The sequence below is a fragment of the Condylura cristata genome, unplaced genomic scaffold (genome assembly GCF_000260355.1).
Source record: "Condylura cristata isolate star-nosed mole 26May11 unplaced genomic scaffold, ConCri1.0 scaffold00024, whole genome shotgun sequence".
NCBI classification, from domain to species: domain Eukaryota; kingdom Metazoa; phylum Chordata; class Mammalia; order Eulipotyphla; family Talpidae; genus Condylura; species Condylura cristata.
In genome coordinates, this window is record NW_004567125.1 from 12,472,579 (window position 1) to 12,498,076 (window position 25,498).

Below are 25,498 nucleotides of genomic sequence, written 5' to 3' on the forward strand. Positions count from 1 at the left end.
TCCCCACTTTCTGGTGAAGTCTTTCACCACCCCTGAGTCTCTGGCTTGTACCCCAGTTCTGTAAGCACAAATAAATAAATCTTTAAAAAAAAAATAAAATAAAATAAAATAAAATAAAATGGGGGCTCTGGGTCAGTGTTTTAGTCACTTGTTTCCTTTTACTCTGTTTTCTCTTACTTCTTCTTAGCTGTTTGGAGTGGGCTAGGGCACAGCAGTGCCTGATGACATTGAGGTTGGTAAATTACTATTCTCAGAATCCAGACCAAACTACATTTAGAGAAATGAGCTTAACTAGTAATAATTGTGAACATTTTGGATCACTTACCATGTGCCAGGGACTACAGGTAGCACTTTACCTGTGTTAACTCAGTTTAGTTGTCTTGCAGTCAACTCTTCAGGTGGGTGCCATGCTCATCACTGACATTTTGGAGATGAGGAAATTGTAAGACAGGAAGTTCAAGTAACCAACACAAGGTCACTTGAAGATGAACTGTGAAGCCAGGATTCAAAGCCAGTGAGCTTGACTGTAGAATCCTCTTGAAATGCTACCCATGGACTCTGAACAGGAACGTCCCCATCAGCCATCACCTGGGGGACTCACACACGCACACACCCTTTCTGACATCTGGGTAGCTGGGCCCTCCTTCTGGCTTTCATTTTGTCTCCAAACACTACATAGTCTACATTCACCTCTGTCACATGCACTGAAATCAGTTCTCAGATCCATTTCACTGGGGTTTGAGGTCACCCACCTGGCAGCGCTGGTCTGGTGTCCAAATTCTGTACTCTGAGCCAGGAGATTAAACCTTCTAACCCCTCCTTGTGTCTTCCAACAGCCCCCCCTTTACCTCTCATGAAGAGCTTTCTGTACTCGCCTCTCCCTGATAATTCTTCGTGTCTCCTTTTGCCCTGTGATTAGGTACTTTGTCATTTTCATTTCACTACTTTAAATCTCTCTTCCTGCAATTCTCTCATTTAGGATAATGTTTACAATAAAAGTCCAAAGAAAGTTCCATGCATGTGTTTTTTCCATACTTCTTCCACAGCATAACAGAGCTTTTAAGGAAATAAACACAACTTCCTGTTTCTTTCCTTTCCTCTTTCTCTCCAGGTCCAAGCAAGTCAAAGGAAAGAAGTTAAACTTTAAGTGGCTGAGAAATGCTGAATGGACAGTGGCACGTGTACCATGAAAACATCAGGAACCTGAGGCTGTCACCCAAGTAACAGGGACCCAGATTGACTTGACTCATTATTTTCTTCTGAGACATCTTCCTGTTACCTCTTACTCCAAAACCAGTGACCTTCAGGCTCCTCTAAAGGTGGACATGCTTCCTAGGTTTTCAGCACTGAAACTGTCAAATTTGTAGCAAAGGAAAAGAAGAACACTTGAGGCAATTCTGGACCAAAATACCTACTTAGATACTCCTGAAAACTAAAGAAACTTGGCCCACCCAGATGGCGCAACAGGTTAGGGCTCAGCACTGCAAGCTGGCCATAGCCGCTTCAGCATGAGTTCGATCACCAGCCCCAGAGGTGACCCACATGGCACAGCAGACCTCTCCTGTCTCACCTGCTGCTCCCCTCAGCAGTGTACTTCATCGATCTGCCTTTTCTGCTCCCCACTGTCTCTGGTAAATCTTCTCACGGCCCTTGCACTTCTGGCCTGTACCCCAACTCTGTGTGCAACGATAAATTCATCTTAAAAAAAAAAAAAGAAAGAAAGAAAATGAAAACAAAAGCATGTCTTCTACGTTAATTATGTTCCTTAAAGCCTCAATGGACATCTTCCTCTAGATTTTTTAACCCAGCGACTAGAACTCAGAAGCTTTCCAATTCAGGAATACTGCTTTAACCTTAGGAACAGTGACATCGTGGACACCCCTCTCTGGTCCAGCCAGTCCCTTCTTAAACCATATTCACTGTTTGTGCTATTAAGCTCACCCCCCACAAGGAACATGGGTTCTGAACACAAGCAGTCTTGGATCCAAAGTCTGTGTCCATCATTTTTTTTTACTGTGAACAATCACTAATATAGGTACATTATTTAATTTTTCTGAGTTGTCATGAAAATGAAATAGGACATCATGGATAAGGACCTAGTACAGCTTTGGCCTATGTAAGAATGAGCAATATCGACCATGTCGATATTGTCAACCTTACTTCTAACTCCTATTTTCTTTTTTCTTCAGAATTTTCTTTTTAGACATGCTATTTTTAAGTCTTTATAATTTCTACTTAATTTTTGGCAACCACTTTTTTGCAACAATATTTTCCCCCAAATTCCAGTTCCAAGTGGAAAAAAATAACAGATAACAGAAAAGTTCTAACAATAGTCAACTTGGAAATTATAAATGGGAAAATACTGCAAATCAGCCATGACCTGAGATGGAGTAAGATGTTATTGAGATTTTGTAAATCTGCAGGCACCATCTGGGAATAAGACTTGTGAAGAAACAAATCAGTGTTTCCTTCATTCAGAAGATAGTTTTGCCTCAGGGATCACAGCAGCCCTGAGCAATTTTCAGGGATGGGCCCTGAAGCAATGTAATGCATTGGACAGGAGGGGGTGGTGGGTGGAGCCTACCAAAAAATGAGTCAAGAGAGAAGAGTTTGGTCTCTAATTGATTGTGTGACTTCGGTCAACAGGCTCATGAAGGCCCCTGTGGTGAGGCACAACTAGTTTTATAATTCTGTTCTTCACAGCCCTATAATATGGCTATGCTTCAGGCAGACCTCCTGGGGACTCACTTATGCCAGGAAACTATGTCTTTACTCTTACTCTAATAACAGGAAAATGAATCATAAAAAGGCAAGATGCTATCATACAGGCATGCTGATACATGTTATCCGACAGACACAGCCTGGATTCAGGAACCACTCATTTCAATTTCCTACATCTCAAAGTTTGCAGTCTGAAGCACGTGACACAGGAAGGGAGATGAAGATTTCTCTCGAAGAATTGTACACAGCAGTTGGTCTGCTCATTCATATCAGGGTGGGGAGAAGAATCAAAAGTGGATGTTTAGGGAGAAGGTAGCTTTTGAGTTAGATCTTTAAGATAATCAGGATTCATCAGGTAAAAGTAGAAAGTAGAACAATCCAGTTTTGAATATCTTGGAAGATAAATACAGATGGAAAAATATAGAATTTATTTTTAACAGTTCAGGGCTTTCCTGGTAGAGCAGGGGTTAACTTCTCAACACTACAACATGAGTTCAATCCCCAGCTAGGGAGGTGACCCATGTGCCACAGCAGACTTTTCCTGTCCCGCCCATGCAGTGTATTTCATTGATCTGCCTGTTCTAGTCCCCACTCTGGTGAATCCTCTCACCTCCTGCACCTCTGGCCTATACCCCAGTTCTTGTATGCATACATGAATAAAATAATTTTTTTAAGGTGAACAGTTCATCTTGGAGGGAATATAGAAAATATTTAAGAAAATAATTAATGTGGGAATGGAATAGGCCAGAGGAATGTTGATTTCAAATGGAGGAATTTCAAGAATTAGGAAGCCAAGACTTGCCAATCTTTGGCAAGTTAGATACTGCTTTCAGAACCAGTGTTCAGTGCCCATAATCATTCACTATTAGCTTTATATAGCCATTACACATTCTACCTTTCCACAGCCTTCTCTTACTTTTCTCCTCCATTTCATCATTGGATAGAATCATTGATGTGGAAGTTGGAAGGGGATTCAGTGACTACTAACTCATCCACCCATTTTATTGATAAGAAAACTGAGCATTGGAGAGTCTCACAAGACCAATGAATAGGTCACAAATCTCAAACTCACACTCATACTTTTTGACCTTGTGAGGCAGCTTCCTATGATGAAATGACTTCTTCACTTTCTTTTTTCACTCCAGATCTAGTTTTCTGATCAGCATTGTTAATGTACTTTGGAAACATGCCTGTTCTTCAATAGAGTAATGGCTTTGCTAAACAGCAACTTCCTCCAAATCTCTTTCCTCTTAAAGAGCAAAAAGACTACTTGGCTCTCCTCCAAAGATTCTTGGATTATTTAACCCAGTGGACTACCCAGAAGATAATGTTAAGTCAGCACAATAGGCACGCTAGAGTAGGGAAGAGTGAAGAAGGAATGGTTTCTTAATAAAACACAGATAGATGGGTGGGACCATCTTTTGTAGAAGTCTTTGGAAAATAGAGTAGGCTTCCTTGTTCTAGGTGAGATGCTAACTGGCTCAGGTCCAGAAAATTGAATTAAATGGCACTGGTATTTTCAAATCCAAAAATAGGTTGGTTGGATGTGAGATTTTGTCATGAAGATAATTCTTAAAATTAAAATGTATAGAATCTCAAAATGATCAGACTCTTAGGGGAAAGTGTATTTTCCCAAAGAGTATTATATAATATATACTACATAGTATCCTACATAGTGTATGATATACAAATAGACATGTATATATATATGTATATATATATATACTAGTATATTATATACTACATAGTATATAACATATATATATATATATACGTCTATTAGTTTCCCTTTGTCTTATAACACATTACTGTAGACTTGGTGGCTTAGAACACACATCTGTATTTTACAGCTTCCATTAGTAAGATCTGGGTGGATAACTGGGCTTTCCACTTAGTATTTCACAAAAATAACATCAAGGTGTCAGCAGAGTTACTGTCTGATCAGGAGTTCAGGATAATATTCCAAAATCAGGTTATTAGTAGAACTCACTTAACAGGGTAGGACCGAAGTCCTTATTTTCTTGGCAGTTGTCAAGTAGGGACCTGTTACTTGGTAGAGCTTGTCCTGCGATCTGTAAATGTGGCCCCCTCCATGGTCCATTCATGATAAGGCTTTTGCTTTTTTTCCAGACCCACAGAAAAACTGTTTCCTGTCTTTTTAAAAGATTCATCTGACTGTGTCAGAACCACTAAAGATAGTCTTTCATTTGATTAACTCAAAGTCAACTAATTAGGGACTTTTAATTATATCCAATTCCTTTGGTCATATACTGCAATATCCTGATGGGTGTGAAATCCTGTGATATTTACAGATACCACTCACCTCCCCAAGGGAAAGATGCACCAGAGGGTAGGAATCTTAGGTCTTACCTTAGAATTCTGCCTACCATAAAATACTTATTCTCATTTCCCTTCCAAGTCTAAAAGCTTCCTCAGGACAGGGATCAGAATTTAAATTGTAGGTTGAATTAATGTAAATTAATGAAAGAAAGAACTAATTGAAACTACTCTCCCTAAGCTTTTAAATATCTTTAGTTTTTATCTGGCTATATTGAGAGATTTGAGCACTAATTATAATTAAGCATAGATTTCCATAAATAAATGGCAGTTTCTGAAAAAGATTCACCAATAAAACTGGTACTTATAGGGAGTAAAATTTCATAAAATCTGTATAATGACTAATTCCTTCTCAGAGCTTGCCTATTCATCAACATGTATTTATTGGAAACCAATCTCGCATGTACTGAGGAACACACTGAACTATATGTGGGACAAAACAGAAGAAAAAAGAATAACAGGCACCTATTTTGCGCAAAGAGCTGGCCCCATTGAAGGGAAGGCAGTTCACAAACCCATGAAATAATATTAAACAACACGGGACAAAGCAGTTCATATTACATCTAATGGAGTGGTACAGAAATACAGTGCAGAAACTTGCAAAAGTAGGTGATCAAGATTGGTTGACTTGGAAAGAAAAATTCCTAAATTAGATCAGTTCTTAAAAGCTAAGCAAAAAAGATAAGATTAGACTTGATCTTTTAGATAAGAGGACTGTGGAAGGTTTTGAACTGTGACAAAAAGTAGCAAAAGGCATAGATTAAGTGTGATGAGTGTGGATGTGAGCTTGTCAGATGGATTGAAAGATAAGAGACCTCAGTGTGAATTTTAGATTTAGAAACTACTGTGGGGCCTCTCTGGTGGGTAAAGGGATTAAGTCACAGCACAGTGAAGCTACCCCACAACCACAGCGATCCCCATTCCCGGCCAAGGAGGTGACCCACTTGGCACAGCAGACCTCTCCTGTTTTCTCACCCACTGCCACAGTGTATTTCAGTTAGTCGACATGTTCTGCTCTACACTTCTGCTCCACAGTGCACCCCACTCTGTCTATGGCCTACACCGAAGCTTTTGTATGCCTAAATAAGTAAACCTTTAAAAAAAAAAAACAAGAATTAAAAAATAATAATAAAAACTACGGTCATGATCTAGATGTGATGAGACGAGCACCCGGACCTTGCAGCAGTATTAGGAGTAATGCAATGAGACATGTGCAATGAGAATATAGCCAGCGTTGATCATTGAACTGATAAAGGATATAAAACAGACTTGAAATCTACAGTTTTAGTTTAGGTCGACTGCGAGAGACTAACAGCTTCCTTTTCTCTTCCTGGACAAACAGTAAACTACATTTCCCAGTTTTCTGGCCATCTGTGTGGCCAGGACATTGAGCTCGAGCCTATGGAAAAAGCAGAGATCACGCACCTTTAAGGTTCCAGCCCACACACCCAGCCCCAAGGAGTAGTGATCCATTCTCTTTCCCCTTCTGCCTGGAGAAAACAACCCCCAGGGTCCCAAAGTGACCTTAAGAAGAAACATCCTGATGCTGGTTCTCCCACTATGGAACTATTATATAAAGAAAAAACGGACTTAAATGGCATTATACATTTTTGTCTAGAAATCAGACTAACATGTGTTTTGGGAAATATTGGCAGCAAAACAAAGGCAGTGAGTTGTAGAGGATATTCAGTGGTAGTTTTTCAAAGATACCAATTTTGGAGAGTTTTTTAAGCAGATGGTGGTACAGCAGATCAAAACTTTATATCCTCAATATGAAAACGAGTTGTTTTTTGCAAAGTCAAATTTCCAGACCCCATAGAAGTCTCAGATGAAGAAGTTTAGTAAGAGTAAGAGGTGAGGACTAAATCTTAAATATAATTTATAGTTGAGGAATTAGAAAAAGGAAAAAAAGGCAATGTGAATTTCCAAGCAAGTTTCCATACAAGAGAGTAACAAAGGCAGCTCACACATGAAATCTAATTTTGATTTTTGTAACTGCTACATTATCGATAATTTAACACAGAACAAACCAAGATAATAGCACCTCCCTAAACCTACAACCTATTTATGTAAATTAGTTACAACTGACTCATTACTTAGCTCTTTCATATCCATTGGATGCTTATTATCACTCAAATGACTTTGCTAAAAACAGTGAAGTAGCCAAAAAAAAAAAAAAAAAAAAAGATTGCCTTAGGAAAGAAGAAAAAAGCAGCACCAGGTCAGATTTATGAAAACATTATATTTGTCCTTACTTGATGAAAAGTTGGTTTATGGACCTCTGAATCTTTCATTTGTTTTATGTTTCATCAGCCTATCTTAACATGTAACAGCAAAATATAGTTCATTAATAATATACCCATGCGAACCCAGAAGATATGTCAGCTGATTTTTTCCAATAAAATTATTCAAATGATGTGGCTTCTTTTGGGGTTATGTGGGCACAACCTCAAAGGCACAAACTAAACAAATACATAAACTCTAATTTTGTTCTTGATGTTTGTTCTATAGAAATCATATAGAAAAGGAAAGGTAAATTGCAATTTGCTCACAATTTAAAAGTAAAGGCCTAAAAATGGATGTGGTTTGGTTCCAAATTTAGGGAATAAATATAAGTTATTATGTTGTTATAGTTAATACAAAATTATGTTTGGGGATATTCCTTGTTTAAAGGAAAAAGAAAAGCTCAAAGCCACAGAATAATCTGTAAATTAAATAGCAATGCCACAGAAATTTCCAAAAAAGGAGAATTTTGTGTGGAGTGAAAAGAATATGATCTTGTCTATGTTTAGTAGGCAGTAAGAGATTTGTTGATAATTCTCACAAGTACCTAAAGGAAAAATCCTGAGGCCACTGTTACAGGGCAGCCCCAATGTGAAATGGGTTGGCTTGCCTGTGGGTCTTCACCTGCTCAACTGCAGGCACACACTAAAGGTTAATAGAGGGTTTATTTACACGAAGGGGAAATGAAGAAAGGAATGACCCAGGGAGAAAGAGAGTGAGATAAATCACTGAATGCATCCTACCAGTTCTGCTGAGCTGGGCCCCAATAGCACACTGAAAGCTGGAGGGAAAGCCGGCAAAAAACAAGTAACCCCAAAGTCCATGTGTCTGGTTATATACCAACCCTGGCTGCTTAACTCCTCCCTTAGTTCCCAGCAATCCTCCCTTTGGTGGTGATGGCATTATGGGATTTGTAGTCCTTGGTGCGTTGGATCTCTTTGGTCTGGGATGAGAATGGAGTCAGTAAAACCTGTGTTTGTGGTGTTCATTCAGACATACTAATCCCCAAACACCATGAAGGAAAATATACCCAGAAGTCAACCAGTTCATGAAGAATGAGAACACACACACACAGATCATCTCCCCGATCCTTCTACCTCTTCCCTATTGAGTCAATATGTCTCAGCTGTGGTGATAGCGTCACATTTACTTTGTTGGGTGGGGAATAAAGACTAAAATCATTAAATTCATTTAAGGTCACATCTGTGTGATACCAAAATAAGAGCTGATTGCCATCAATCCAGTCAAAAGAATCAGTCAAATTGGAGAAAACACGTCAGATGAATAATTTAACAATAACAGAGAATTTTCTGAGGTGTTCATACTCCCCTGCTGATTTTTTGCAATGTGTAAAGATAGAGATCACTGATGTATAAGATGCATTCACTTATTCTTTTTATATCAAAGCACTACCTCTCCTATCTATCTTTTTTGAAACAGAATATCTTGCCCCAAATTTTAGGTAGATGTAATAGCAATAATGGAAATGACTTAATGATCTTTTAAAATTCTTAGGCTCTTTCAACCTCTATAGACCCCACTTTAATGCAAATCAAACTTCGGTGGATTGTACCTCACCTACTGAAAAATAGTTTCAATTAGAAATTTAATTACACTGTCTTGAGAAAATGGAGACGACAGTTTCTTTGAATTTTATACATTATGGAAACCTCCAAAGTGCTATAAATCTGCTAATTGATTTCTGTACCTGTAATGTTTGATTAGGTGTATTTTATTGTCTCCTTGGTTTTAATTAACCCTGGGCTTGTCAAAATGCTTCCAACGACAAAGGATATATGATGAAGTGTGATAAACTCTATTAACAGAGGCTGACTTTTGTCAGTAATTGCTCTCATGCACAAGAGTTATTAGAAATTAGCACACAGAAAAAAAGAAACTGTACTTTTGGTAACAACTTTTATAGGCAGCCATAAATCTATGGCTTGCCCCCTATGTGCTGGTGATAAGCAAATGTGAGTGACCATAGGGTCTTACTGAAGATCAATCACTCACTAGATGTCATATAAATATTAAGAGTGACAAAATAGGAAGAATTATGAAGTCTGAGATGTAAGAGCCAAAAATCATACCAACATCCCTAACTACTCAAATTAACAGAATCTAATACAGTGTACGTAAATGTGAGATCCAAGCCACTGCAACTGATTCAAAATGGGGGGTGGGGAGTTCAATTGATATCAAAATAAAATAACCAATCAGTCAACAACTTTGCCCAAACAACTGGAATTGTTTTTCACTCCAACATCATTTTGGCAATATCTTTTTATCAAAGTGGTCAATAGAGATCTTTCTGGTGAGAAAAAAAAAAAAAAGAAAGAAAGAAAAACACTGAAATAAATCTCACCAGTTCATTGCATAAGAAATAGAAGAGAAAGAGTTGTTGTGTTTGTCCTAATGTTACAGTTAACTTTGGTTTTCTTTTTCTCTACGGCCTGACATGGTTGTTCAATACCAGCGAAGTCTTGTTTTTAAACTCCAGAAAAAAATACCTATGAAAACTCTGTTCTAGACTGATATCATATCAGAGCCCTGAACATCTGGATGTGACATAGCCTAATATAATCAGACGACTTTGTCTAATCAAGTTAGACACCTCCCCTAGATCTTGGAAGCAGTCTCTGAATTGGAAATCATTAAAGAGGAGATCCTGGCATGGGTGGTAATATGGAGGTAATTGATCATGGTTAGGAATATGGCAGCCAACTATTCTCTCCCTACTGAGTCCTGATTTGTTTGCTACTCTCTGGAGAGATACACTGTAAGACCTCACAATTTTCAACTAATGGAATACTAGTATGAACTCAATCAATATTACTGTTATTGTTATTCATTCTTTACAAAATATATTTGTAGAGTGTGTTCACTTGGGAAAGATGCTATGGTAGGCAATCTAGGAAACATCAAGGTGGATTAGAACATGAATTATACTCAATAATTTACTAAAATTATTAAATGATTAGGTGAGGGAGTGAATTAGTGCATAAAGGTTTTAGAATAGTGTCTGAGATTAAAGTTTAGTAAGTAAATTTCAAATTTCAGGAGAAATGCTAATTAAGGATTATTAGAAAATAATAAGCATATGTGCTAAATGAGAGATTATTTGTATTTGAAGCTAAAGGGAAATCTTTGGGGGGAAATGGCATTGGAGTTGGGTTTTGAAGTATGTTTGGAGTGTTAATAAGTAGAAATAGTCAGAAATTATAGCCCCTGTAAAAATTCAATTAGGGAAAGAGCAAATTCTTTGGTCTGTTGGAAAGAGAGAAGAGGAGCTAAGATTAGAAAGGTACCATTAAAAGCCTTTAAAAAAAAGATTTATTTTATTTATGTACAAAGAACTTGGGTACAGGCCAGAGGTGGTGAGAAGTTTCACCAGAGACAGAGTGGGGAGCAGAACAGGCAGATCGACAAAGTACACTGCTGAGGGGAGCAGCGGGCGGGCTAGGGGAGGTCTGCCGCGCCATGTGATCACCTCCGGGGCAGGAATAGAACACATGCTGAAGTGGCTGTAGCTTCTCAGTTCTGTGCTTTAACCCTCTGTGCCAGGAGGGAGGGCCCAGTAAAAAGCCTTTTAATGGCAGGCTGAACAATTTCTACTTTCTTTGTAGAAGCTGGACATCTGTCAAGTGGTCAACTTCCTGTTATGTACTGCAGTGTATTCTGTACCCCAAATTCAGACTGGCATTATTATGAGGACCCTTCTAGACATAGCTTGGTCTTTCTATAGAGTGAACCCACAAGAGAAAATGAGCCAACATGGGCAAGTGATGCTGGGAAAACCCACTGACCAACTCCTGGAAAGCTGCTGGAATGTGTGGCCCCAAACACAAGAGCTCTAACTTTCAGAACTGAAAATGAAGACCTGACCTGTTGGGTATCGTGCCATTAACCCTGTGGTATCTAAAAAAAAAAAGAAAAGAAAAAAGATACTATTAGATACTAAAAGTAGTATCTATTTTTATTTTAGATTTATTTCTGCATTCAAGAACGGGTAAAGGCCAGAGGTATGGGAGTGAAAGGATTCACCAGTGGGGAGCAGAACAGGCAGATTGACTGAAATACATTGCTGAGGGGAGCAACAGAAGAGGCCTGCTGCACCATGTGGACCAACTCCTTGGCTGGAAATCAGGTATCAAACTTGTGCTGCAGTGGCTGCAGATTGCTTCATAGTGCTGTGCTTTAACCCCTTGCACCACCAGGGAGGGCTGAAGAATAGATACTAATCTTCAGCTTCATCATTCCAGAAAGCTAGCAACTGAACCTAAACCCCAAGAATGAAAAAGCCAAAGTCAAAGGCAAAGACACAAGGAAGAATTAAAACTAGTATTAACAAGAATAATAAAACAGGCATCCAATACAAAACGTTTCCTAGTGAACAGTTCTTGGAGGACAGAGATGATAATTTGAACAAAGTAATGATGATAATAATAATAATAACCCTTAAGGATAGTTAAAGTACAAATGCTTTGTACAAATATGTTACTGAATTTTGAAATTCTATAGATGCAACCCAAGAATTCTATATCCAACCAATATAGTGATCATCTATTTATCATCAAGGAAAGGTATATAAGAACTTAGGAAATACAACGCTCACATATCCTATGTGGAAAAAAAAATACTAACGAAAAGGACTTTAAGCAACAGAAATATTTAATTTAGGGGAAAATGAAAATGAGAGGAAAAAGAAGTAAGGAATGAAACTTGCAATGTTATAATTGAATCTAAAAGAATAATGACAGTGGTGACTAATGGGCAGCATCACAGTGAAGCTAGAATTCTTAGAATAGAAAGCGCCAGCTGCAAGGGAATACTAAATATAGTTTGAAATTAAAGGTATAAAACTACTTCAGCAATAACTAGGGTTGTAGAACTAGGGTATGTGAGTAAATTATAAAGATATCATCTTGCTGAGGAAAATAAAAATAAATAGCCTAAAGATCTCACTCCACTGCAGGGGTACAATGCATGAATGGATAGTGTATTGAAAGGAAGAGAGTTGACATTTAGTTTCAAGGAATAATAATAGTTATTTAACAAGTAATGGTAGGTACTTACTAGACACTTGTTGAAGAAACCAAGTGCAGATGTTGAGAAAGAGAAAAACACCTTGAGCTGAATAGAAAAAGAATTTCCAAAAAATATAATAGGTGATTAAACAGCAACTTCGTTCAACTAGAAGTAACAGTGAAATGCTAAATAAAACATAAAGCAGAGTTTAAAATGATAAAAAAGTATACACATTGTTTCACTAAATGTAAAAATGTGCAATTTGTCACATTAAAACACAGAGAGTAAGCATTTCTCAGTTTAAAAAAAAAAAAAAGGTTCAATGGAAAAAGTGTAGTACTATGTTTTGACCCTGTACTCAAAGTGTGTCAGAAAAGCAAACTCCCACCTCTAGCCCACTGAACAAACACAATGGCTTCATCACATTCCCCTGGAATTCATATTCACATTGAAGTTTGCAAAACATAATTTTACAAGACACACACTTAAAACAAATTTGTAAAACAAAACAGGAAATCAAGAGGTGTCAGACAAATGTGAACAAAGAAAAAAGTGCCAACATTACTAGAAAATAAAGTGGTGTGTAAAGCCAACTAATAGACAAAAGATGAAAACTATGTAATGATTTTAAGTCCAATTTTTTATTTTTAGTATTATTTTCTTTTATTGTTAACATTGACAAAGTTAGAATACCGTTTCCAGTTCATGATGCATTCTCAACATTAATCCAGTCACAGTCCACTTCAGGTAGTTGGGTAATTCATTACCTACTCTCAACTATGTTACAAGTAACTGAGAAACCCTACCCAAAATAGCTGATAGGAAGGAGACAAAAACCCAGTCTAACATTTTGTGCCTTCTTCCTCTACCCACAATTCTTTCTTCCCCCAGCTAGTGTAACTATCACCTTTTTCCATCTGTATGTTTATTCCAATTTATTCCATCTGTATGCTTTTAAATCACACATACACACATCTACTTATACATACACAGATTTTTCATGTTCAAGTATGAAATCTTTGGGGATACACTATCTCACAATATCTTGCTAAGATTTGTTGGTTTTGTTGTATGTCTCTGTAGTAGCTTTGATTGTTGTAGAATAAATATTTCCTTGAAACTTTACAGCTGAATATTCAACTGTAATCATGTTACAAACCAAGTCATTTGTAACATCATCTATGCATTCTCCTTAATGGTTTGGGGCAGTTATAGTTTTCAATTTTGTTAACCAGGAACACTATGAACCTTTTCATACACATCTCATGCCATTAATATGACGAGAGAGTATCTTGGGTGACCTATACAGGGCTGTAGGGTATGTGAATATCTATGTGTCAGAGCTTCCTCCTGTCCACATCCTCCCTAGCACTTACTATTGCAGGCTTTTAAGATAATTATCTAGCGAAGGGTAAAAATACTTGTGATCTTGATTTGTATTTACACAACCCTCTCAAGACGTATAACATTTCTCCCTATTTGTGTTGGCTCTACAATTTCTTTTCTGCAAAAGGCCTCTTCATAGTTTTCACTTATTTTTCTATGTGTTCTTTGTACAAAAAGTACATTCTTAGTTCCAGTGGACAAAAGTATAGAGGTTCATGGGAGAATGTGCTACAGTCCACAGATTGAGATTTGCCACATATGACTCATGTATGAGGGGGAGGGGGTGGGGAAAAGAAAGAAATTTACAGCCTTTAAAAAGAGAATGCAAATTTGTCTCATATGGCCATGAGATACTTATAAAAATCTATCATGTCACTGTCATAAAATAATTTTTTAACAGTTTTTAGACGAGTGATCTTATAATACTTTTGCAATATAATGAGAGATAAATGAGGAAAATGTGGCACAGATATCTTAACTTACTAGAAACTGAGAAAGCAATTGCACAGTCATTGATCCAAAAGGAAGTCAACATTGAAATTCACATTATAATTTATATGAAATAGCTAAATATCTACTCAAAGGAAAACATGCAGTAGTTATTTATTTGAAATGTACTAAAAATGAAGGTTATTTTAAATGAAAAGCTAAATGATAAAAAAAATACATAAAACAAATAAATAATGTTAAAATGTTTATTTTTTAAATATTAATAATAACAAATAATGACAAAGGACCTTCAACATTTCAAAGGGTTATTCAATTTAAGAAATTTTTAAAAGGAACAAAAAGAGTCAAAAGAATGTCGGAGGTAATTAATAAAGATTATACATTAAAACCCAAAATTTTAGAGAAGATTAATAGCTCCAAGACCTGTAATCTGCAACTCTGTGAAGTCATATTCAAAAACATAAAGAAAACAGGTAATTTATTATAAATTTTGACATTACTTATGAAGAAATGGAGAATTTGAAGAAGCCCAAAAATATTTGGAAAATAATTAAAGGTATATCATTTATATTTAGTTTTGTTTAAACTATTTTAAATAGTTTATATGTTTAAACAAATATAAACAAACAAATATAACAAATCAGAAAGAAGTGATCATTGAAAAGGATATCCTGTTCTTACACATCAGCATAAAAGTATCCAAAAATAAGGAAGAAAATAAATAGCACTAACAAAAACTAGAATATAAAGTCATAATATTTTTATAATTCTGGCACTTATGTTTACTAATTTTGGCATTTACTTTTATATGAGCTACAAGAGAGGAATCTAGTTTGTCCACTCAACATGAACAAGTGGTCTCTGGTACCGACACTGTTCATGCCCATCAATTTGAAAGCTCACCTTTATTTTATAGCAAATTCATAAACATTTAGATATTTTCTAGGCTATTTGCATATTTCTCACCTGACATTATATAATTTTGCAAAAGAAAAATATTTTCCAGCTGACCCCCTTAACCACTACTATAAAACACAAAAGAAAATTACTGAATTATCATTAAACAGACTCTAGAATTTAGAAGCCAAGCAAACTTTCCATGTGAGAAATTCTGCAAGCATGAATCAAAGAAAATGGATTCGCTCACTGCTGGCATGCCCCCACATCTCATTTTTGAGAATGTTATTAACTATCACGAGAAATGGATCACAACAGAAAGTTCCCACCTACCATGTTCACTGACCTAGTTTGGAGCCCAGCAAGTTGTTGCTCAGCTTTTAAAAAACTGGGGACTCTCTCTGGAGGGTTTTAAAATACTAGTGCCAGGTGCGCAGATTCCTACAAAGGCACAGCTCAGCATTTCCAGGCTATCCAACTCTTCTCCAGGCTGAAGCTAGCAATTCTGTCAGTCTGTCCCCAAGGTAGCTGAGGGTCCCACCAGGAAAGGAAAAGTCTTGCTTATTTAATTTCGATTTGCTTTAGAAAGCACATATATACAAATTTCAGTAAGAGCCTGAGAAAACTCATTTGTTAACCTAGTAATCATTTCATCATATAAATATGTATGTGTATCATTCTCCCTATTTCCAGGATTTAACTGTACTTACAGACAAGATGAGTGCTCATTAAAATTTCTTTTTAATAGATCTCATAAGAAGTTTTTCTATTTTGATGAGGGCTTTAAAAAACCTTCCATAGAAGTAACAGGTATAATTTGACATTCAGAAAATAACAAAGCTCAAAATCAACCAACTAAGGGGTGAACTGAAAAGCCCAGGAATCAAGTTTTTAAGATGATAATGTAAAATGAGTGATTAATTCAACATCTCAATATTTAGCTTAATATCCATGGAGCTTTGGAGCTTACTTACAAAATGACTAACGTTTAAGAAAGACTATAAAAGTTATACACAGGTTTTGTGTTCAGTAACTAAATTTAGTTTTTTCCAGACCCATTTTTCAAGAAATAATTAGATGCCACTAACAATATTTGAGGGGAGGAGGCAAAAACATCGGTGACTTTTCCAAACTGAGTCATTTGGAAGAGGATTGAAGAGAATTGTGAATGATTTTCTGTGATTCAGGATCATACCCTTTTGGTTTGATATTTGTTTTCAATCATGATTATGCATTAGGGATCTGGCATCAGTCACTACATGATTCTGGGAAAAGTAAAACCGTCTAATGTAATTAGTTTGCTACTTTTATAATATCCGGTTGAGTATGGGAGAATCCTAATATGTGTCAACAGTCCATGAGGGAAAACTTTGTCCATCACGATATTAATGCCTATGTAAAAGCAAAAATTCAGCTTCACAACTAATTATATCCAGGGACAATGTTAAATGTAAGTTGTATAAATTTATTGTTTCAACCATGAGAAGTCTACAATCCACAGAAAAGATAGATGAACTTGTAAAGAGATAAATGTAATGTAATGTGGTACTGACTAGTTTCTACCAAAAAACATTTTTGAAATTTGGAATTAACAAAATCAAGTATTTAAAAAATGCACAAATTAAATGCCAAACTTCTGAATCTGGGTCTTCTTTTCATAAAGTTAGACAAGATATTGAACTTCTCTAATCCTTTGTGGTCTTATCTATAAAAAGGTAAAAGAATTTACCTGGAAAAGATATTTATGAGGATTTAGATGAGATACTTTATGCGAAATGTCTGTTTCTCAGTAGTTTCTAAGTAAATTAAAAGTAGCTGTTAGTAATGTTAGTACATTAGTAATATAGAGAGCATATGAATTTATCCAAAATCACTTTATAAACAATTAACAATACATGAAAAGAACAGTCACAAAAGAACTAGCTAGTACAAAAAATACACAAATCCAATTTCACTTATAAAATTTGTTTTTAAATGAAGTATATATCATGACCACAAAATTTACCAATATTTGAAAGTAGTACTGAAATGTGGTAAGGTTGTGGTAGGATGAACTGTCATGGGCAACTACAGAGGAAGTTATAATCATCCTGGAACAGAATTAGTCTGGCTCAAGCCATTGTTCAAATGACTTTAAGTCAGTAATTCTGCTTCTACTTTAAAGACATGTATTACATTGTTTGTGATTAAAATATTTTAGAACAACATCAATGTAGAACATTTGAAAAACAATAAGGTTTTATATATCCTTATGATAGGCTATCATATAGTAACAACATGTTTGACAAGAATTTTTTAAAGTAATATGGTTTTGGTTTAAATGTTAAGGAAATCGCAAGACAGTTTTGTTTTCATTGGTATATCTATACTCAAATGTAAAGATGTATCAGTAAGTGCTTGCTGCATAACAAATTACTCCTCAAAACTAGGTGGTTTACATTCGCCTTTTATTTAGTTCATAATTGTTGAGTCTACTTAGGCTGGGTCCTCTGAGCAATTTTTATCTAGATTTATCTTGCCTTAGCTGCTCAGGAGAGATCTGGTTGGGGTAGGAAGGTCTCAGCTGGAATGATGCATTGAATCTTCAAGTGTTCTTTCATGTTTCCTCACATAACCTAGAGGTGTTTTCATGGTGGATCAGAGTTCCTAGAGAAGGGAAACGTATAAGTCTCAGGACAGGCTCACTGTTACCCTGACATACTCTATTTTCCAAATAAAGTCACAAAGTCAACCTAGGCAGAAGGAGGTGAAATAGGCCCCAGCTCTTGATGGAAGCAACTTCAAAAGCACATTACAAATGACAATACAGACTGGGGTGGAGAACTGGGCAATTTTGGGAATTAAACTATTACCTGCATAGGAAAAAGTTGGAAAGATAATACTACTTTGGAATAGTAGAATTACTGGCAATTTTGTTTTTTATTTTTTTCCATTTTCTGTTTGACAAACTGTCCTTACTCTTAATCTCAAGATCATGTGTTCAAGCCCCATGTTGGGTTATAGGGCAACCCAAAGTGAACTGGGTTGCTTGTCTGTGGCTCCTCACACTTATGTTTAAGATTCAACTGCACTGTAGACACACACAAAAAGGTAAATAATGGGTTTATTTATAAGGGGGGGGAAGCAACAACCCAGGGAAAGAGTTAGAAAGAGATACAAGTTAACCAGTGTGTCCAACCAGTTCCACTAACCTCGAACACCAATAGCACACTGAAAGCTGATCAAGAGCCAAGTGACCAGCTGCCAGCCACGAAATCAAGGGAGAGAGAGACCCTCAGCCCAACATGTCCACCTCTTACAGCCCAAAAGTCTCAAAATGGCTGCTTAACTTTCCCTTGGGTCCTTGCAGTCCTCCCTTTGGGGTTGCTGGGAGTTGAAGTTTCAGTGTCTGGAGTAGGGGGTGGAGTCCACAAAACATAGTTTGTTCAGGACGTCATTTCCCCCTAACACTTTTAGAAGCAGATAATATATATATATATATATATATATATATATATATATATATACACACACACATATATATGTATATATATATTTAAAAAGGTACTGCCAGAGTCCATGCATCATGTGCATTGACCTACCAAAGCCATGTGGGATCACTGAGAAGGCATACTTGGCACAGTCAGGGTGGAAGGTAGAAAAGGCTTCTAGAAGAGATGGTGCTTTACACAGAGGATGAAAGAACCATTGAGAGTATTTTACCAAGCAAAGGAAAGTGAAGACCTAGGTCGGATGCATGTTTGGGATGCATGTTTAGTAAAATCCTTTCCCCCTTACACTTTTAGAAGCAGATAAGGGGAAAAGTCACATGCTATTTAGTAAAATCAGAGTGTTCAAATGTTAACCAGGGAGGGGGAGGACTCTAAAAAGTCATGAGACAATAGAGGCAATCCCATAGCTGGAATGGAGAGGGTGCTGATGGGAAGATGGCGCCAGAGGTCAGCTTATATTTTGCTGACAACAAGTACAACATGAACATTTAAATCCAGTTTTTACAAACTCAGAACTGGATAATTTTAATCCAGGGCTCTCTTTAAATTTTATAAATAGGAGATTTTTGGACATGAGGGTGCTGGTGCTGAAAGGGAAGCTACTCTCAGTTGCAATTAAAACTCTCAGAGCCCTGGGCAGAGGAGGTAAAGGTAGAAGACCTGTCTCTTCAGTAACACTAACCACCCTTTTCCCTTCTAGAAACCTAAAATCTGGGCAACGGCCTTGCTACGGGAGGTGTTTCGAACAGGATTAATCAACACCTGCTGATTAAATTTTGGGCTATAAAACTGCAATATAGCTGTCACAGTTCTAGTGACAGCAGTCTATGTTAAGTGTTTTCCAATGAAGTGCTTAATTAAAATGAATGCCTAGATATTTAAATTCCTAGAGCCAATCCATCAGCTACTTGTTTATGATTTATCAAAAGGCTCCTCTTCTTGCCAGTGCAATGCAGTCTGTGGTCTCTAAGCTAAGAGCCTTAACCTATACTCTTGGAAATTGAGTTCACAGCCTCATCAGTACCTGGCTCTTATCAAAAGAGATAAACGCGCCTAAGTGCTGTGCTGACAGAGACTCAAATGACACCAAACCGTGTGTGGAAAGCCAAACACCTGCCTCAGAAACGCCTCCTCTCAGGAGAGCCCTAACACCACCTTTATGGAGAAATCCAAGTAACTCAGTGGTTATGTTGCCTATGAAAACAACTTGGTAGGCGCTCAGATCCCCCTTTACCTCCTTCTCTAATACTCTATGGCCTTATAAGATTACAGATAAAGAGAACTGAGAAATGGTATTTGTTTTCTAATGATGCTTGAATTTTAATTAGGATGGAGAAATTAGCAAATAAAAACTACAGTTTTACTCTTCTGTGGAAGGTAAAGAAACAGGGCAAATAAATCAACAAAGCAAAACAGAAGCAGACCCTTAGCTTCCAGCAACAAAATGGTGGTCACCAGAAGGGCCACCATTTTGAGATGGTGGAGATGGGAATGGGAGGTATAAATCAGGTCAGGAGGGTCCTTTGTTTGGTAATGGACAGAAACTAGATTTTGATGGGGAACATAATGTATCATATGCAGTGTTCAAATATAATGCCTTGCACCTCAACAGTATCTATTACTATTGTATTATATTAAAATACAGTATATAATATCATAAACCAATGTTACAACAATAAAAAAATTAAAGAAACAAAAGAAAGCAAAACTATAGGATGCCTAGAAAAATTTTAATTTTGAATTAACAACAAATATAAATGAGAATATGCTGTTAAACTAAAAAATAATCACCACTTGCCTTTTTTGCTTTGTTTTTTGAAGGGATTATTAAATGTTTTCATGTGTGAAGTCCAAGGGATCCACGAAGCCAGGTGATTCAGGGCTCAGATGATAAAATTCTCAAAGGACTCAGAAAATAGTGTCTCAAAACCAAATCTAATGATTGATATCTCCTTATGCCATTTTATAAACTTAGCAACCCAAACAAGTTTAGGAGGGTGATAGAGTGATTTCATACTTATCTGTTACACATAAATAAAAGGGCTCAATAGGAGGATATACCTGTTGATCTATTTTTTTCTACTGGCACCTTTTTCTAAGATGCAAAGTCCCACCTTTGGGGTGACTTCAGGACTGCTTCGGCCTGGGGAGCTCAGCAGTAAGGGGGTATATGTGAGTCCTGCAGAGAGGGCAGAGCCCTGGTTCTCCTGAGTCACTTTCTCCTTCGTTCTCTTCTAAACAGCCTTGTGCACTTCAGTTGGGCAAGTCATTTGATAGATTTCATTATCTTTCAAATGATTCCATGGAATTCGATATAACTGAGCCAGACGGAAACAAGCTTATTTCAGAAAAATTATAAATCACCCAATTTGCTAATTTCAGAGTCAACATTCTGACTGTTGGAATGGCAACCACCCATACAAATGGACAATGATCATGGAGTTTAAAAACAAATCAAGGCTTTACAAAAACAAGAAAATCTGAACTGCAAATGAAAAAAACTTTAAGGAATATCACTAACTTAGGAAGAACTGCCTAAATATATCAACGAGAGCTACCATAAAATAGGATTTGGACACCCATCTACAATTCCATCCTTATCAAGAAACTAGAAAAAGAAATCTTTAGCTTTACGTAGCCACCAGTAAAACAAAACAAAACAAAACAAAACAAAAGAAAACTACTCTCTGCTGTAAAGACAGCCAGCTTCCTCTTCTATCCAGTTCTTAAATTTGGAGGGGCCACTATATATATTACACTTTGTTCTCTCTCACAATTGACTCTAGAGTGATGCTCCCAGTGACAAGGCCCTCAATACCACATGAAGAATTCTCTTGGTCTCTGTCTTCACTTGGTCATCGTTCTCGGCTTTAGTCCCAAGTGTTTTCCAAGAATGCAGCTAAGGATGCTGCTTCTTCCAAAACAGGCTATCACATCTCTGCTAATTACTTCCCACCCTGGACTAGCTGGCTGCTCAGTGCTGCCAGCCCTCTAATCCAAGTTGCTGTATGATGGGCATCCTTCCCCAAGGATTATCTGCAACCTTGGGTGACCGGGAAGTGTGCAACCACCTTCCTGGGAGAAAGTGCTGTTTTCTATTTGGGGATCTGGTCTGAAAATCAATTCCCCATAGAGCAGACCCATGGATTTCATTCACACATTCTACCACAAATTATTATGGAGCACTGGTCTGTGCCAGGCACTAGAATGGACTCTGGGAATATAACTGTGATGAAAAGAAAAATACTCCCCTGTAAATGAAATGGAAAGCAGTCATGTATTGGATACTTTCAAGATTCGTGAATGTTCTTCATGGAAAAGTAACTGTGAAGGTGCTACAGGAGGCTGAGTTTGTTTAGGAAAGACTTCTCGGAGGAAATGATGTTCAAGCTTAATGGTAGTTAGCTAACTTAAAACTGCATGTGAGTGTGCGTATGTGTGGGGTCAGCATAAACACAGACCTCAAAGTAGAGAGACAGAATATAATGTGTTGTGGAAATAACCAGAATCTACAGGAGGCTTCAGCAGATCCAGGCACAGTTCTTGAACACTCAATCTGCTCTCTATAAAAAGTTCATATTCACTCATCCACATTAATTTTCTAGTCCAAGCCTTCCAAACATATCAGAACGTTTGTTGATTAACCACAAATTAATTTTTGTGAGTTTTGTTGCACTATAATAGCCTGCTCAAGTCTGTGTTCTCAGTCACAAGGGATAAAGCAGAGGGGAGGAGGTGAAGTACCAGGGAAGGGGTGGTGAGGGTCAGTGATGGTGCCAGACAGGGAGCCAAGAGGGGACAGAGAGCCTGGCTTGGAGAAGTTTGCCAGTCCTTGGAATCCAGCGGCTAACAGCAGTGTTTGACCCTGCACAGAGGGGGGTGTCCTGTAACTTTTTAAGCTAATGGAGTTCAGCTCTTCCTGGCATGCCCTACGGAGGGAAGGTGGAGCTCAAGGTGTCTAAGAGTCTTTTTCATTGTCCAGCTCCTCTGACACTGCACCCAGTAAAGGGGATCATTCAGGCAGATCCCAGTTCTCCTGAGCCCTGGACTATGTTCTCTGGCTGACTTCTCAGGAGCCACAGGAAGTGGAATAAAGAGTGGGTGGACTTGTTCTAACAGATCAATTCATGTAAACCTCCAGCAGCCAAACCAAACATTTGATCTAATCCAAAAGTGAAACTGAGCATTTTACAACATGTCTGTTTGCCTTTATGAGTGGTATTATATTTCAGAAATATACGTCTGGGAGGAGAGGAAACTTAACCCGACCCCTCTAGGTTCTTCTGGGTGAGCAATAAATCTAATATCAGACAGATTAGTATCAGAAAAAAAAAATTAAACCACATGCATGTGGGGACTCTACACAGATGTGACTTCTCATTCCTTGGGAATTCCTTCCTAGGCCCTATCTCTCTGCCCCAATTATTTCCTACAAAGTGCAAGCAGGTAAATAATGTTCTATAAGAACACCAGTCATTATAATGTGACTGACTCGTGAGCAGAATGCAATGGGTATGTTACAGGGCAGCCTCAATTTGAAATCAGTTGGCCTGACTGTGGGTCCTCACCCATGCGCTTAAAAGGTACTTATAATGAGACTCTACTGCAGAACTAAAAACTGGGGTGCTCTGTGGTTAGATGTTTGCCATGTCATATAGCTGAGTTTCTTGGCTAGAAAGGCTGTTTCAATAAAAATACTAATTCTGGGTAATATCCTCAATTTTCATTCTTCTGGAGAGTTAAGGGAATGGTGAAGTTTCACGTGACCCTGCAGGACCTAAATTGCTCTCAGTTTGAAAAAAATCTACAGGTACAGGTGACACAACTTGGGGAGGTCTATTCTTCATTCAGGAGGTTACTACAGGGTGAATAGTGCGAGGCCATGTACTATCCCCTAATTTAAAATGAAATACTTTAGCAATGCAATCAAAACCCTTTCTAGTCTTGTCATGATGGTAAGCCCCTCGCTGCTATCCTGAAATTGAAGTTTAGAATGGGAAGAGGGTCCAGGCCCCACTGAGACCCAGAAAGGTTTGAGAACTTTATGGCAGGTAGAGTGCAGGGGCAGGCTTCCTGGAGTCCAGGCCCTCTGCAGCCCGTGGGGTCCCCTCTCACCACTGTGCAAAAATCCCTGTTGCCAAGTAATGCCAATGAAACTTCAAAAATCTGAAGCAAGCAAGTGTAGTTTAGTACATTTTTAAAAATTCAAATTCATTACCATAAAAATGAGCCTCTTCTCTGTCACAGCTTGCAATTCTCTCTGACATTCAATTGACTGATCGGCAGACCTGTGCTTTATAGTAGGAGACTTTTTGCATTCCTCTTTGATCTGATTTCCCCCTATTTAATAGACAATTATAGGCTCTTTAAATCCCAAAGTTTCAGAGACAGCAAATAATTGCCAGTAGCAATTTTAGAATAAAGCCAATCTAAATGAGTTCAGTTAAATTATGCAATACTAAGTAGTGGCGTTTTTTATTTTAAACAAGGACAGCAAACCAAAACCCCAAACAATCGTTATACTGCCTCAAATTCCTCCTGACAGCTGCCTGTTAAACTTCTGACCTGTTTGTAAAAATCTGCACACCATCTACCAAAGGGATACACACATGATTGCAAACTTCTGTTCTAAGGACATTAAATAAATTATTTCTTTAAGATCATATGGCAGATCTATAATTAATTAAACCCACCATGATATTACGGCAAAATAATTTAGCTTTTCTAAAAAGGTAAATGTAATTTGCCGATCTGGTATTTGGAAGAATGCTTTGCCCAAAATCAATTCCTTTAGTTTCTAGAGAATAGAAACTAGAGGCAATCTCATTTTAATTATATCTCTTTATTGCTAACAAAGGAATGATTTATGCAATTAAATTAACTGGCTAGAAAATTATTCTCAGCTGGGCTGTCCTAATTCTTTGCTTTCTGAATTGCAGGCTCTTACACTTTCCTATGTAGATTAATTTTTCTGATATGCAAACAATGCCTCTTGTGTTCATCTCTTCCATTTTTTTTTTTAATTCAAAAGTCTCCTTTTCTTCTTGCCAACGACATGAGTAATATTTGTTGAACTGCTGGGCTTTGACTAGATTTTTTTTTTTTAAATGTTAAAAAGATGAAAAAGATCTTTTCTTTCCAATCTCATTATTCTGGAACAGAGCAAGGTTTGAGGGTTTCTTATCTGTGGTACTGGAACAGCAGCAAAGACATGGAAAAATTGCAAAAATGTCAAAGGCCGAACAATTTGAAAGAGGTTTCAGCAGTTCCAGAAGTTGTAAATTAGCAAATGCTTTTAGGCTCATCTGTCTTCACTGCTTCCTTCTCTCTCTTCGCCACCCCTGCACCCACCCTAGGCCCTGTCTCTCTGCCCCAATTATTCCCTACAAAGTGCAAGCAGGTAAATAATGTGCTATAAGAGCACCCGTCATTATGGTGCGACCGACCTCAGCGAGCAGAATGTCATGGGTCTGTTGTAGGGCAATCCCAATTTGAAATCGGATGGCCTGACTGTGGGTACTCACCCATGTGCTTAAAAGGTACTGATAAGGAGACTCTACTGCGGCACACACAAACAGGTTCTGGAGGGCTTAGTTACAAAAAAAGGGAAATGAAGAAAGGAATGACTCAGGGAGAAAGAGAGAGAGAGAAATTGGTGAATGCATCCTACCAGTTCCGCTGAGATGGGACCCAATAGCACACTGAATGCCGGCAAAAAAAACCCAAAACCCTCAAGGCTCATGCATCTGGTTCTAGACCACACCTGGCTGCTTAACTCCACCCTCAGTTCCCAGCAATCCTCCCTTTGGTGGTGATGGCATTATGGGATTTGTAGTCCTTGGTGTCTTGGATCTTTGATCTGGGATAGGGATGAGGTCATAAAACCTGTGTTTGTGGAGTTCCTT